The sequence below is a fragment of the Adiantum capillus-veneris genome, chromosome 7 (assembly GCF_014529385.1).
Source record: "Adiantum capillus-veneris isolate H3 chromosome 7, ASM1452938v2, whole genome shotgun sequence".
In the NCBI taxonomy this organism is placed as follows: domain Eukaryota; kingdom Viridiplantae; phylum Streptophyta; class Polypodiopsida; order Polypodiales; family Pteridaceae; genus Adiantum; species Adiantum capillus-veneris.
Genome location: NC_140937.1, coordinates 69,346,738 through 69,359,459, shown reverse-complemented (window position 1 = coordinate 69,359,459; position 12,722 = coordinate 69,346,738). Strand labels below are relative to the sequence as shown.

Here is a 12,722-nt window from a genome sequence, read left to right as displayed (position 1 = left end):
GGGTTGAAGCAGGTGGAAGAGCCGGCTGGTGTGCTCACACGGGCACAAAGAGATGCTCTCGGCCTCAGCCTCCCTGGCGGTCCAATTTTTTCATCTCCAGTCACACAAATGAGTCAAACTCCCTTAGTAGCTGACAAACCAATAGGTAGTGCCAAGAGGCAACCTACCTCTCTTCTATCAGATATTGATGGTGCTTTCATGGAAGCAGTAGAGGACTTGCAGAAGCTTAAGATACCAGAGCAAGATCTAATCAAAAGAGAGAAGCCTACAACAAAGTCTATCTTGCAAAACACCTTTCAGCAAGTATCGCTGCACGACATGCTTCGACTTGATGCAAATTTTAGAAGTGACACCCTTTTCATCATCCAGTCTCTGTATCTTGGTGTAGGGCCTAGTGGTGGGCACCTACCTGTGCAGCCCTTGGAGTCCTACATGATTTCTTATCCAGCTGCTCCCCTCACCGACTACAAAAGTCCTTGTCTCACTCTGTCTATTCTTGGGCATCAATTCTCAGGCGTCATAGTGGATGGTGGATCTGGCATCAATCTGATGCCAGAATTTACTATGTTGGCCTTAGGTCTGCAGCCTACCCGCCGTGCTCCATTCACTGTTACATTAGCAGATCAGAGGATAGTCTGCCCTATGGCCATAGTAGAGATGGTGCCTCTGATGGTACAAGACTTAACATTTAGCTTGGATTTTGTGGTGGCCAGTCTTCCTCAGGTGGAAGGAGGATTTCCTTTGCTTATTGGTAGACCATGGTTGCGGCATACTAAGGCACTTCATGATTGGGGAAACGACGCTATGTGGATACATACTCCTGGCTCCCCCATGCAACCAATTCGGTTTGAAGGAGGTATGGATCCAGTGGTTCATCATAGCTCGTTGTCAGTACAGTCGAACGCCGACCCTACGTAGCCCATCCCACCTGACGGGTCTGACGAAGACCTGCTGCAGTGGTTGGAAGCTACCACATCGATGCCGTGCTATGTAGTCTCTATTCAAGCCTCACCTGTGCTTGTAACACTCTCTCCTATCTCCTCAGGCCGACACTAGTGTCCCAAGCCCTACAGCCGAAAGTGTGCCAATCAAAGAAGTAAGTGGGTTAGTCCTTGACGACCATGAGTCGAGTGTTCATCTGATGGAAGCCGTCAGCCTTGGTGAACCTATAAAACATCACCGAAGGGGGAAGAAATCTCCTCTCCATGAGCTCGCCAATATTGGACCTCTTCCTCTAACATCTCCGAAGGCTGAAGCCCCGCCCACTCAAAAGCACTCTGCTATGTCCGTGTCTGAAGACTTACCCTTCGAGGAGCTTCCACCAGGATGGTTACAAGAGGAGTATGCAGAGTTTCCAATCGATCAAACACTAGCCTATGATGTCTCGAAGCTCCAAGAGGCAGCCCATTTTTCATCTTCTGAAGCACCCTCCACAGTTACACCTCCTGACGCGGTCAAAGATGTCAACCTGGGGACCCTGACAACCCTCAATACGTCCTATTAGCAGCCTGGTTATGGGAGCATCCTGCATTACTTGATCAGGTAGTTTCTTTTATACACTCTTTTAAAGATGTTTTTGCTTGCTCCTACAAGGATTTGGAAGGGATCCCACCAGAATTGGGTATCCACACTATCCCTTTGGTTGAAGGGGCTAAGCCTGTCAGAGGCCGAGCTTACAGGTTCAACCCAAAGTATGCAAAGGTTGTCAAGTCAGAGCTTGAAAAAATGCAAGAGGGAAGGATCATTGTACCTGTAGAGCACTGTGAGTGGTTATCACCCATGGTAATAGCGCCTAAGAAGCAGTTCAATAACATCCATGTGTACGTAGATTACCGCGCTCTGAACAAGATAACTATCCCATATGGTTTTCCCACACCTTTCACTGAGCGTGTGCTAGAAGATGTAGCAGGGCATGCATTGTACAGTTTCATGGATGGGTTCAGTGGATACAATCAGTTGGGCTTCTATCCATGTGATCAGGTTAAAACGGCCTTGTGACTCCTTGGGGTATTTTTATCTACCCTAGAATGTCGTTTGGATTGAAAAACGCTGCAACTTCCTTCAGTCGAGCAATATATCTCATATTCTGTGCTTTAGTTACGGATCATCTTCGCATCTTCATGGACGATTTGTCGACCTTCTCAAGTGCTCAATGTTCAAGCCCAGTGGAAAATCTAGAGGAGTACCTCGCTCAGCTCGGTGCTGTTTTTCTCAGGTGTAGAGGGGCATGCCTAAAGCTCAATCCTAACAAATGTCATTTTTTGGTCACTGAGGGCACATTTCTAGGCCATGTGGTGTCTGCCAAAGGTTTAGCACCTGACCCAGAGAAGATCGTGGCCATCTTGAAGTTACCACCTCCCATCAACCCAAAAGATGTTTAGAGCTTTCTAGGGCACACAAGCTATCATCGTAGGTTTATACGAATGTATGCACAGGTGGCTCAACCATAGACCCGACTCACTAGTGTTACTGTACCCTTTAAATGGTCAAACCTTGAGGTTGAAGCATTTGAATACCTCAAAAAGCGCCTGACTGAAGCACCTATTTTAGTGGCTCTAGATTGGTCTCTCCGTTTTCATGTGCATACTGGTGCTAGTCAACTGGCTGTGGGGGCTGTACTGACTCGGCCTAGTTAGGAGTACAACCTGGATCGCCCTATTCACTATGCAAGTCTCCTGCTCACCAAAGCAGAGCGCAACTACAGCACCACAGAAAGGGAAGGTTTGGCTATGGTGTATTCTTTACAGAAATTTCGTCATTACTTGTTAGGGGTTCACTTCACTATCATCACGGATCATCATGGGCTACGCTATCTTTTCAATAAACCCGAGGTTGCAGGAAGAGTCTGGAGGTGGCTATTGATATTCCAAGAATTCGATTTCGAAGTAGTTCTTAGTCCAGGCAAGCGGCATGTTATGGCCGACCATCTCTGTCGCATACATACAGGTGAGCCCGATACTGGGGTTGATGTGATGACTTTCCGGATAGTCATCTCTTTAAGGTCAACATGACCCTAGAATGGTATGGAGATGTGTTACATCTGCTCCCTACTGGCCTATATCCTGAGAATGCTTCTCCCTTGCAAAAAAGAAGACTCTTGCTGAAGTCTAGACCCTTCTCTTTGATTGGCGGACATCTCTACAAATCTGGGCTAGATGGTGTGCTGCGCAGGTGCGTCTCCCCTTATGAAGTAGACCACATCTTGGAGGATGCACATAGTGGTCCTACAGGTGGCGACTACCCTGGTCACATCAGGGCGCAAAAAATCTTACAGACTGGCTTATGGTGGCCCTATATATTTAGAGATGCTCTTGCTCATGTCAAGATTTGTGATGTCTGTCAGCGATGTGCGCCCAAGCCTAGCAAGCAATCCAATCGCCCTCTGCAGGTATCTATGGCGTGGTTGCCCTATGAGCGATGGGGCTTGGACTTTGTTGGTCCAATTACTCCACCTGCTAAACCCGACAATCGTAAGTATCTCCTGGTAGCAACGGATTATGCAACAAAGTGGGCTGAAGTGGTGGCTACCATCGATTGTACAGCCGCCACTGTCGCAAAATTTTTGTATGAAAATATTTTTTGCAGGTTTGGGTGTCCTGTGGAAATCACCAGTGATCGAGGTAGTCATTTTTTCAACGACCTGATCTCTACACTGCTCACGAACTACAAGATTTTTCATCGCAAATCTTCCTCTTATTATCCTAGAGCAAATGGGCAAGCTGAGAGCACTAACAAAGTGCTAATCACGCTTCTTAGGAAAGCTTCTCACCTGCATCCAACGTCTTGGGCTCAGGCTATCCTCCGCACTGTTTGGGCTTATCGCACCTCCTTCAAGGCAACCACTAACTACACCCCATTCCAGCTAGCTTTCGGTCTAGAAGAAATTGCACCATACAGGTTCAGCAAGAGTGAGGAGTGTTCGCGTCACAGCGGGGATTGCTTCCGCAAACCTCTCTCGTGTCTCAATGTTGGAAGAAAGCAGGATGTTAGCTTCACATGCTCTCCAAGCCGAGCAACTTCGTCGCAAAGCGTGGCATGATCACCATCTCAGAAAGCCGAAAGTAACGCAAGGTTCCTTGGTGCTACTCTATCAAGCGAAGTATCTGAAAAAAGCTAAGAAGCTGATCCCAGCTTGGCAAGGGCCATTCATGGTACAAGAGATTTTGCCACAGGGGCTGTCCAGTTAATCACTTTGGCAGGCGTTCCTTTGCCACTGGTAAATGGAGCAAGAATTAAGTGCTATCACTCACTTCCCTGACTCTATAGAAATCTGGGTATTTTATCCCTCCCACCAAGAACCTTATGATTGTCCCCTTCTCAGCTCTCTCCGGCTTTCCTTTTTCCATATTCGCAAGTCTTTCTCATGTCAATCGCCATCTCCGTTGTAATCGGTGTTATTTTCAAAATTCTGCTCGTTTGACTGAGTGCATCAATTTTGCTCTCCTCTCATTGATAGAATGGGCTTTTTGGAGTCCTGCTGGGATCCAACGTTATTGCTATGTTTGTTTCTACTGCCTCTCTCTCCTCATGGATTTGTCGAATGTCCCAGTTTCAGCTCTCGTTGGATAGATCTTTGATTTTGGTATTATTCCTAACACGTTCAAACCTGCTCTGCTATATGTCCCTTCCCCTCTCTCTTGTGGTGAGCTCTCACAGAGACACATCTAATTCCTTGCCTTTCTGGTGTGGCCTCTTTAATACCTTCACTCCTGCTGCCATACTAGTTCATTGCTCTTCCCCTCTCTCTCACACTTACATTCAAGTTTCCTAGAAGCTGGGAATGGTTTCTCTAGCCTTTCTTATTGCCAGATCCTAGTTATAGGAAGCATGCAAATGTTTATGCTGGCAGCACTTTACAACTTCTTTCATCTCCCTTTCTCCTTTCTCTTCTTCACATTACAACTTCCCTTCTCTCCTTTCTCTCTGGTGCATTTCTGCTAATCACCCTACCCTCCAATTTCATCTAATTCTCCCTCGCCCCTACTCACTAATTCTCCCTCGCCCATACTCTCTAAACCCCCTCTTGCCCCTACCCTCTACTCCTCCTCGTCCCTACCGTCTACTGCTCTCGCCCAAAGTCCCCTAGCCCCTACCCACTAAAAACTCCCCTCGCCCCTACCCACTAAAAACCCCCCTCGCCCCTACTTTCTACTGCTCTCGCCCCTATCCACTAAAAACTCCCCTTGCCCCACTAAAAACCTCCCCCTCGCCCCTACCCGCTATTGCTCTCGCCCCTATCCACTAAAAACCCCCCTCGCCCCTACCCTCTACTACCCTCACCCCTACCCTCTAAAACCCCCCTCGCCCCTACCCTATACTGCCCTCGCCCCTACTCTCTAAACCCACCCTCGTCCCTACCCACTAACAACTCCCCCTCGCCCCTACCCTCTACTGCTCTCGCCCAAACCCCCCTCGCCCCTACCATCTAAACCCCCGCTTGCCCCTACCCACTAAAAAACCCCTCTCGCCTCTGCACCTGCGCACTAAAAACCATCGCCCCTCATCACCCCCCCTCGCCCCTACCCAACAACACTCCCACTCGCCCCTTCCCAATTTTTACCTCTCCCCCCCTAGATAATAACCCTCGCCCCTATCCTAAGCCCATCGCCCCTACCCTCATCCCCTCTATGCTATCGCCCTTACCCTAACCAAACCCCTCGCCCCTCCTGCAGTCTGTCGCCCAACTCTTCCTCCCTACAACAGTAATTGGGTCAGTCTATGGCACCCCTCTTTACACTACAGGCGATCCTAGACAGATCTCAACCTTTGCAGCCGAAGCTGTTTTAGCTTTTCATCTCATGCTTTTCAGGCAGATTAACATCTCACGCTTTTCAGTCAGAATCTATTTCAGCACAAAAAGAAAAGAAAAGAAAACAGATCAATTCAAGATGACTGGTACAAGCAAGAAGGCTCGGAAGAAAGCTTTGTCTCGAGAGAGACCTATTGAAACACCTCGAAGTTCTACAGAAGAAGAAGATATGGAAACTTCCAGCCATGGCCTCACTGATCTATCCTCTACTGATCACAATGATGAGAGTTACAGAGCTTTTGACTCCAGCTCTACCTGTGACTCGAACTCAGAGTCTTCTAGCCAATAGAAAGATGATGAGCAGGAAGATGATGTGAAGAAGAAAAAGAAAAAGGCAATCACGCAGGTGCTGAGCCATCAAATTCCTTGGCCTCCTTCCAAAATTCAAACCAAATTCACTTTGAACTTCCATCTGCAGCAGCCTCATCCGTCTCTTTGAGAAGTTTTATCAAAAGATCAGCTACATACGCTAGGTCTGTCAACATTAGCAGACGCCGATGTGCCTTCTGATACTCCCATGGATATGGTGCATGAGGTTCTCAAGCTTTTCCCAGAGTAAGAGGGCACCCACTTACTGCTACACGCATTGGTCACGCTTTGGGGACGACAACCTTTCCCACAGTAAAACCGGCTACGAGAACCTATTCACAACTTTTGAAAGATGCGACCATTGAGGCATGCAAAGAGCTACTTAGTACTAGTCATGCTGACTATGCAAGAACTAAGAAGCTCTGGGCCATTTTCAAGTACTACTTTTTCGTCAGAGCTGCTAAAGTAAGCAAGGGCAGATGTGGCGTGCCTACTATATTCTCGCACTGTGAAGGCCTATACTGCCTCATTCACACCATCCTGTGTGGATTTCATGAAATTCTACTAACCTCCTTACAGTCGCGGGCAAAAAGATTGAGAGCTCAGGTGCAATCTGTGCAATCTAGCTTTCAATGCTTTGCAGCTCCCATGTTGGCTTGGGTCATTAACATACCTGTTAGTCCCATGGATGTGGATGCGGATATGCGGCGTAAAAGCTCTAAGGCAAAAGAGAAAGATATTGAACAGACAATGGATCTACCTGGGAAGCTTAAGAAAAAGAGGGCGAAGGTAGTGAAGGACACAATAGAATCTTTAATATCACTGCCAGTTTCGGAAAGCCAACAGCTTCGAGTGAAGCAACCTGTTCGACGTTCCTCGCATACTCCCGCTACTGGTTCGATGATAAGATCAACCGCTGCAGATCACACTATGCATGTCACAGCTGTGGCTTCTACAGTGTGTGTTCCTCTCTCTACTGCTGCTATTTTTACTCCTACCACAGTGACTAGCTCCCAAGCCCCAGTGGGAGTTGTTTCTTTTTCTATGCCTAGTCCTGCTGCAACCACTCCCACCGTCTCTACTCCGCCAGAGAGGCATGCTCCCAGTCCACCACCACAAGCACTGCCACTTGCCACCCCAGTGCCACTAGCTATACCACTTGCGAGCTCTCTTCACCCTGACACTGTTACATGACCTTCAACAATGTCGGACTCTACATCACTTTTTCGGCTATCTGAGGATATACTACAGGAGTCCAGGCAAGCCATTGCCACCATTGAGCTTGGAGCAGAGCGGTTGGCAGCTACACACCAGCGTCATGCAGCTACTTACGCAGCTATGGAGGGATCTCTGCGAGTCGCTGAGAGCGCCATCGCCGATCGGGATGCTACTATTTTCGCACTCCAATAGGCCTTGAAGTGAAAGTCTCAAGTGATTAATGATCTTCAAAATCAGGTACAAGGATTTAGAGAACTGCTCTTACATGAAAATATGGCAACCCAACCTATGATGATGGGTATGGGGTATGGATGGACTGGAGAAGGTACACCGGTGCAAAATGGAGCAACGTGTCCTTCTCAGCAATTTATGGGACTCTACCCACAGACTCCAGTTCAGTACTACAATCAACAGTATCCTGAGGGGTTTCAAGCATCACCATTGCCTCAAATACAGAACGTTACTTGCTGCGACGGTATTGCTGGAGCACACCGCCATGGCTGTGTTACTCGACATCGTCGGTACACTACAGGATAGGTGCTACCCTCTGCCGAGTAGCAGGTGGCTGGTCCCTCCTCAGGTGGCCCAGTTACGGACAAAAGAGCTCACATACAGCAGGGCCCCACCATTGATTTGATGGCACCACCTTCAGAGACTGATGCTTCGGGTGGTGTGGCGACTAATCTTTCTCTTGGGTGATTGGGCAGTTGTTTATAATGACAGTGATGGCAAGTATAGGTTCTTTGCGGTCGATTAGCAGTTTTTAGTTGTTTCTCTCACCGAGATGGTGAGCGGTCTTGTGGCGGGCAACCTGTAGCAGGCTACAGTGTCACTTTCAGAGGATACACAATTAGTACAGTTGGTCGAGGCTGGTTCACACTGGATGGACTCTCTTGGCTGGGCAGTGACACGTGACAGGGGATACAGACGGTGGTCTAGTGGACATCGTGGCCAGGTCACCACCACTCAGTTTGGGGATAGATTTAGATGGCTTACATTTATGAGCCGTTGGTGGCTCTTTATGGTTGTACATATGAGTAGCAGTTGTTGGGTCATGGGATCATCTTCTAGCTCTATGGTCCGGCGTGGTCGTTAGGAGTAGCGAGTCTATACACACAGCACGTCTTCACCATCCCTACACATTTGAGCTTCGACACCCCATTGTACCTGTGAGTCCTGGGCTGGAGTTGAGTGTGCTGCCACGCCAGAGTCTGTATCAGTTCTTTGAGATAGTCGAGTTTTATGTTGTGGTCTGCTGCTGTTGTGTCTCTGTGAGCTCACTTGTTTTTTATTGTTCCTTTGTTTTCAGTCTGTTTTGAGTGAGATTGTCACGCACATTGCACTGGGGAGCACCCATTGTAGAGAGCACGACACACTATCTGCGCCACCCTCCTCGCCACCCTCCTCGCCAGCCTCGCGCTGCCCCTCGTAGCCCCTGCCCCCCCCTGTATCTGTGACTGCCTGCGTGCCATTGCTGCTGCTGCTGCCCCTTGTAGCTGTGGCTGCCTGCGCGCCACTGCGTCACTGCTGCTGCTGGTGCCTCACCCGCTGTGGTTGTGCCCGCCCCATTCCCACATCAGGCGGACACCCGGCTGCCTGCCGTGACCTACTGCTGCCCGCCCCATCGCTGGCCGTTGCTCCGACACCAGGCGGGCTCTCCCCACACCCGGCTTCCCACTGTTTCCTCCCCACGCCTGGCTGCCCTAATTGCTGCCACACAGGTTATAGAGAAAAACAGATAGGGAAAGAATTAAAAAAAATTGAGGCAAGCACACAGGACATGACAATGGCAAAAATTGAAGACCTCACGAAGATGGAAGACAAGCTCAACGTCGCCATCAAAGAAAATAAAAAGATGACGGATTCGACACTCACATCCGTCATCAAACGCCTATGCAAACTTGAGAAGGACGGAGAAGGCTACATCAAAGAACACGAAGCATGGGGGAAAGAGAAGGAAGAATGGGAGATAGAGAGGGTGAAAGAAAAAGAGGAATGGCTCAAGGAGAAGGAGGCAATGTGGGAGCAAATCGAGCTCGTCAAAGCCTCGATCGCATCCCTCACCCCCGAGGACGGGGAGCTCAAGGAAGATGCAAAGGAAGCCCTCAAGATAGAGTTAACCCAAGCCTTGACTGCGAGCATGGAGACCAAGATAGAGGCTACCAAAGAGGGTTGGGTTGAAGTAGTCAAAAAGAACATTAAGGAGGAGGCGAAGGAAGAAGCACAAAAAGAAGAAGCTCTCATTGTGCACACCAATCTTGAGGAAGAGAAGATGAGACAAGCCGGGCGTCTCAATGTGCGCATCACCGGCATGGTGGAAAAAGAAGGCTCTACTCCGGAGACCGATGAGAAGACACTATGCAAGAAGCTTGCTACAAGGAAGAGGAGACCCTCCCGTTCATCAAATCTTGGAGAGTGGGGAGGGACCCCACGAGGAAGAGAGCTCTCATTTTACACTTCCCCTCCGAAGAGGTACGATCCACCTTCCTTCGCAAGAGGGTGATCTTGAGAGGGCTTGAAGGCCCCCCCATCTACCTTGATGACGACCTCACGCCTATGCAGGTAGCTCATCGCCGGACAGGTATGCCGCAAGTACACCAAGCTCGAAAAGAGGGGAAGAAGGCTTCATACAGAGACGGCTGGATCATCATTGATGGCAAGGCCATCCCATAGGGATTTGCGGCCTATGAGACACCAGAGGAGATACATCTTGCAGTCTGGAACTGCAATGGAGATCTATGGACACATCCAGAGAGGCTAGAGGTGGTGAGTCAAGACATGGATATCTTTCTCTTGACAGAGACACATGAGAGCCCCGACAGGAGCCTACCTCGGGTTCAGGGATTCCATTGGGAGTCTACACACAGAGATTGTACACGCCAACACACTACGAGAGGATCAGGAGGGGTAGCCATACTCTTCAGTGATGGGCTTCAGAATAGAATAAAGATTGTCGCATGTGATCCACACGCCAGATATCTTTGGATCCGGCTACAGCTCTCGCAGGAGAGGACTATCTACATAGCTTTATGCTACTTCGCCCCTCATGGCTCGAGATTGGCTATGATAGATCGAGAGAAGGACTCACCATACTCATGCCTCTTAGAGGGGCATGGAGTACTCCACACTAGGGGAAGTCTTCCTCATGGGAGACTTTAACGCCAGGACAAGCAGTGATCAATGCGAGGCATTTGACATAGAGGACCCACAGCGACTACCCCCCATACAGGAGGAGGCTACAGCATGAGTTTCAGCCGATACTACACATACACTCTACGGCCCCCACCTACTCAGATTAGGCTCTCGACACCGTCTCGTTATTTATAACGGGATGGCTCAGTGGCCTGCTTCAGGAGGATTGACATGCACACCGCTTTCAGTCACAATTGGAGGGGGGAGTACAATAGACTACATCATGGGATCCAGAGAGGCCACCCACACACTCAGCTCCTTCACCATCCCACTCATACCCATTTGGGCCAACCACACATACCTCGCACTCTCCCTCAAGGGAGACACCCCCACACATACACCTGCCACACGTACCCCCACACCACCATCCATTTCATACACGAGCTAGCTCCCATATACTCGGCCCACATCGAGAACGATCTTCTTTTGCTTCACCCTGACACCCCACTACCGTTACTCACCTCACACATCACATCCATTCTTCAGACATCAGCCATCAGCTCATTTCCACACACCACCCACTCTGGTCACAGCCCCCCCCCCCCCCCCCCCCCCCCCCCTTGGGACTATGCCACAGAACCGCTGGTATGATGATGAGTGCAGGGCTCTCTATCGTCGACTACGAGCTCAACGAGTACTTGGAGAAATCACGGAGAGAGAGGCCAGGAGACAGATGAAGACCCTCACACGCCGGAAGCGGTGAGCCTTTGAGGAGGCACAGGAGCTTGAGCTATACTGCCTATTCATGAGCATGGATAGTGCTGCAACATGGCGTACTCTACGAGAGCCACGACCGACCACTCCTATTGGGGATCCACAGACATGGCATGATTATGCTGAGAGATTGTACGAGGTACCTGGGTAGCCTCCCATCCCATCGCCACCTGAGCCTTGCCCTACTAGCTCCGCTTTCTTCACAGTAGGGATGGTACAGAGGGCCATAGACCGACTACAGCATGGCCACTCGGCCGACCATATAGGATTGCAGAGTGAGCATCTGATATACACAGCTTCCACTATAGCCCCTTTGATTGCACATGTTTTCAACCGGGCTATAGGGGAGGGCTTCCCAGAGGAGTGGACCAGGCACACTATTGTGCCTCCCCACAAATCTGGTGACACCCTGGACCCATGGAACTACAGGACCATCATGATTGGCCACACCATGGCCAAGCTACGGGGCAGTACTTGAGGCAAAGCTCAGTTCATAGGTAGAGATTGAGGGTCTAGGAGCACGCGGCCAGGTAGGTTTCCGACGGGCCTTCTCCACTATTGATCACATCTTCATTCTGCGTTGCCTCATTGATGGGGCAAAGGTGCGGAAGAAGAGATTATATCGCTGCTTTGTGGATTTCCGCAAAGCTTTTGATACAGTGCCACGAGAGAGGCTCTTCCGATGCCTCCAGAGCTTGGGGATACCATCAGATATGATTTGGGCCATCTATGCACTCTATGAGCAGGTGACTGGGAGGGTATGCTGTTCAGGAGGTTTGTCTGAGGCGGTTGCTAGCACCATTGGTGTTAAAGAGGGCTGCCCACTCTCCCCCACTCTATTCGGACTCTACATCGACGAGATTAAGGACTACATTCTACGAGCTGGAGGAGAGGAGTCAGACCTCACAGGTACACCTGTACACATTTTATTTATATGCTGATGACATTGTATTGGTTTCAGAGTCACCCGAGGGATTACGCACCGCTTGGCTGCCTTGGATGAGTTCTGTACACACAAGGGTTTGATAGTAAACCTTGGCAAGACCAAGGTCATGATCTTCCACACCTCTCCCATGGTGAGGGCTACAACAGTACTCACAGCCGTCGGCGGACAGATAGAGGTCGTCACTTCATATGTCTACCTTGGAGTCACATTCACGAGTTTGCCTGGTCTTTTCTCCATGAGACAGGCAGCTACAGACAGACTGACACGGGGGTATGCAGCACTGGCCATGTTAGAGCGGCGATGTCACCAAGCACACTTTCAGGAGCCCCCTACGAAGGGATGGCTATTTGACACATTAGTCACACCAGCTATGATGTATGCAGTGACAGTTTGGGCTCGAGGTCTTACAGACACCCAATGGAGTGAGGCATGTAAGTATCCATGTATCGTGGTCGCTGAATGAACCCGTCTGCTAGTATGTCCAGGAACTGATCTCGGTAATGTGACTGTCTAGATGCCAGGGTCGGGTGTGAG

The 12,722-nt window shown here is 49.7% G+C and overlaps 1 protein-coding gene and 1 pseudogene across 2 annotated transcripts in view; both read left to right on the top strand.

The window, feature by feature from the left end:
• Window positions 1-12,722, top strand: part of LOC147454013 (Pyridoxal-5'-phosphate-dependent enzyme family protein) — a 153,212-nt gene that overhangs the window by 109,159 nt on the left and 31,331 nt on the right. The window lies entirely within an intron of this gene.
• LOC147454014 (uncharacterized) lies at window positions 8,376-11,061 on the top strand (annotated as a pseudogene).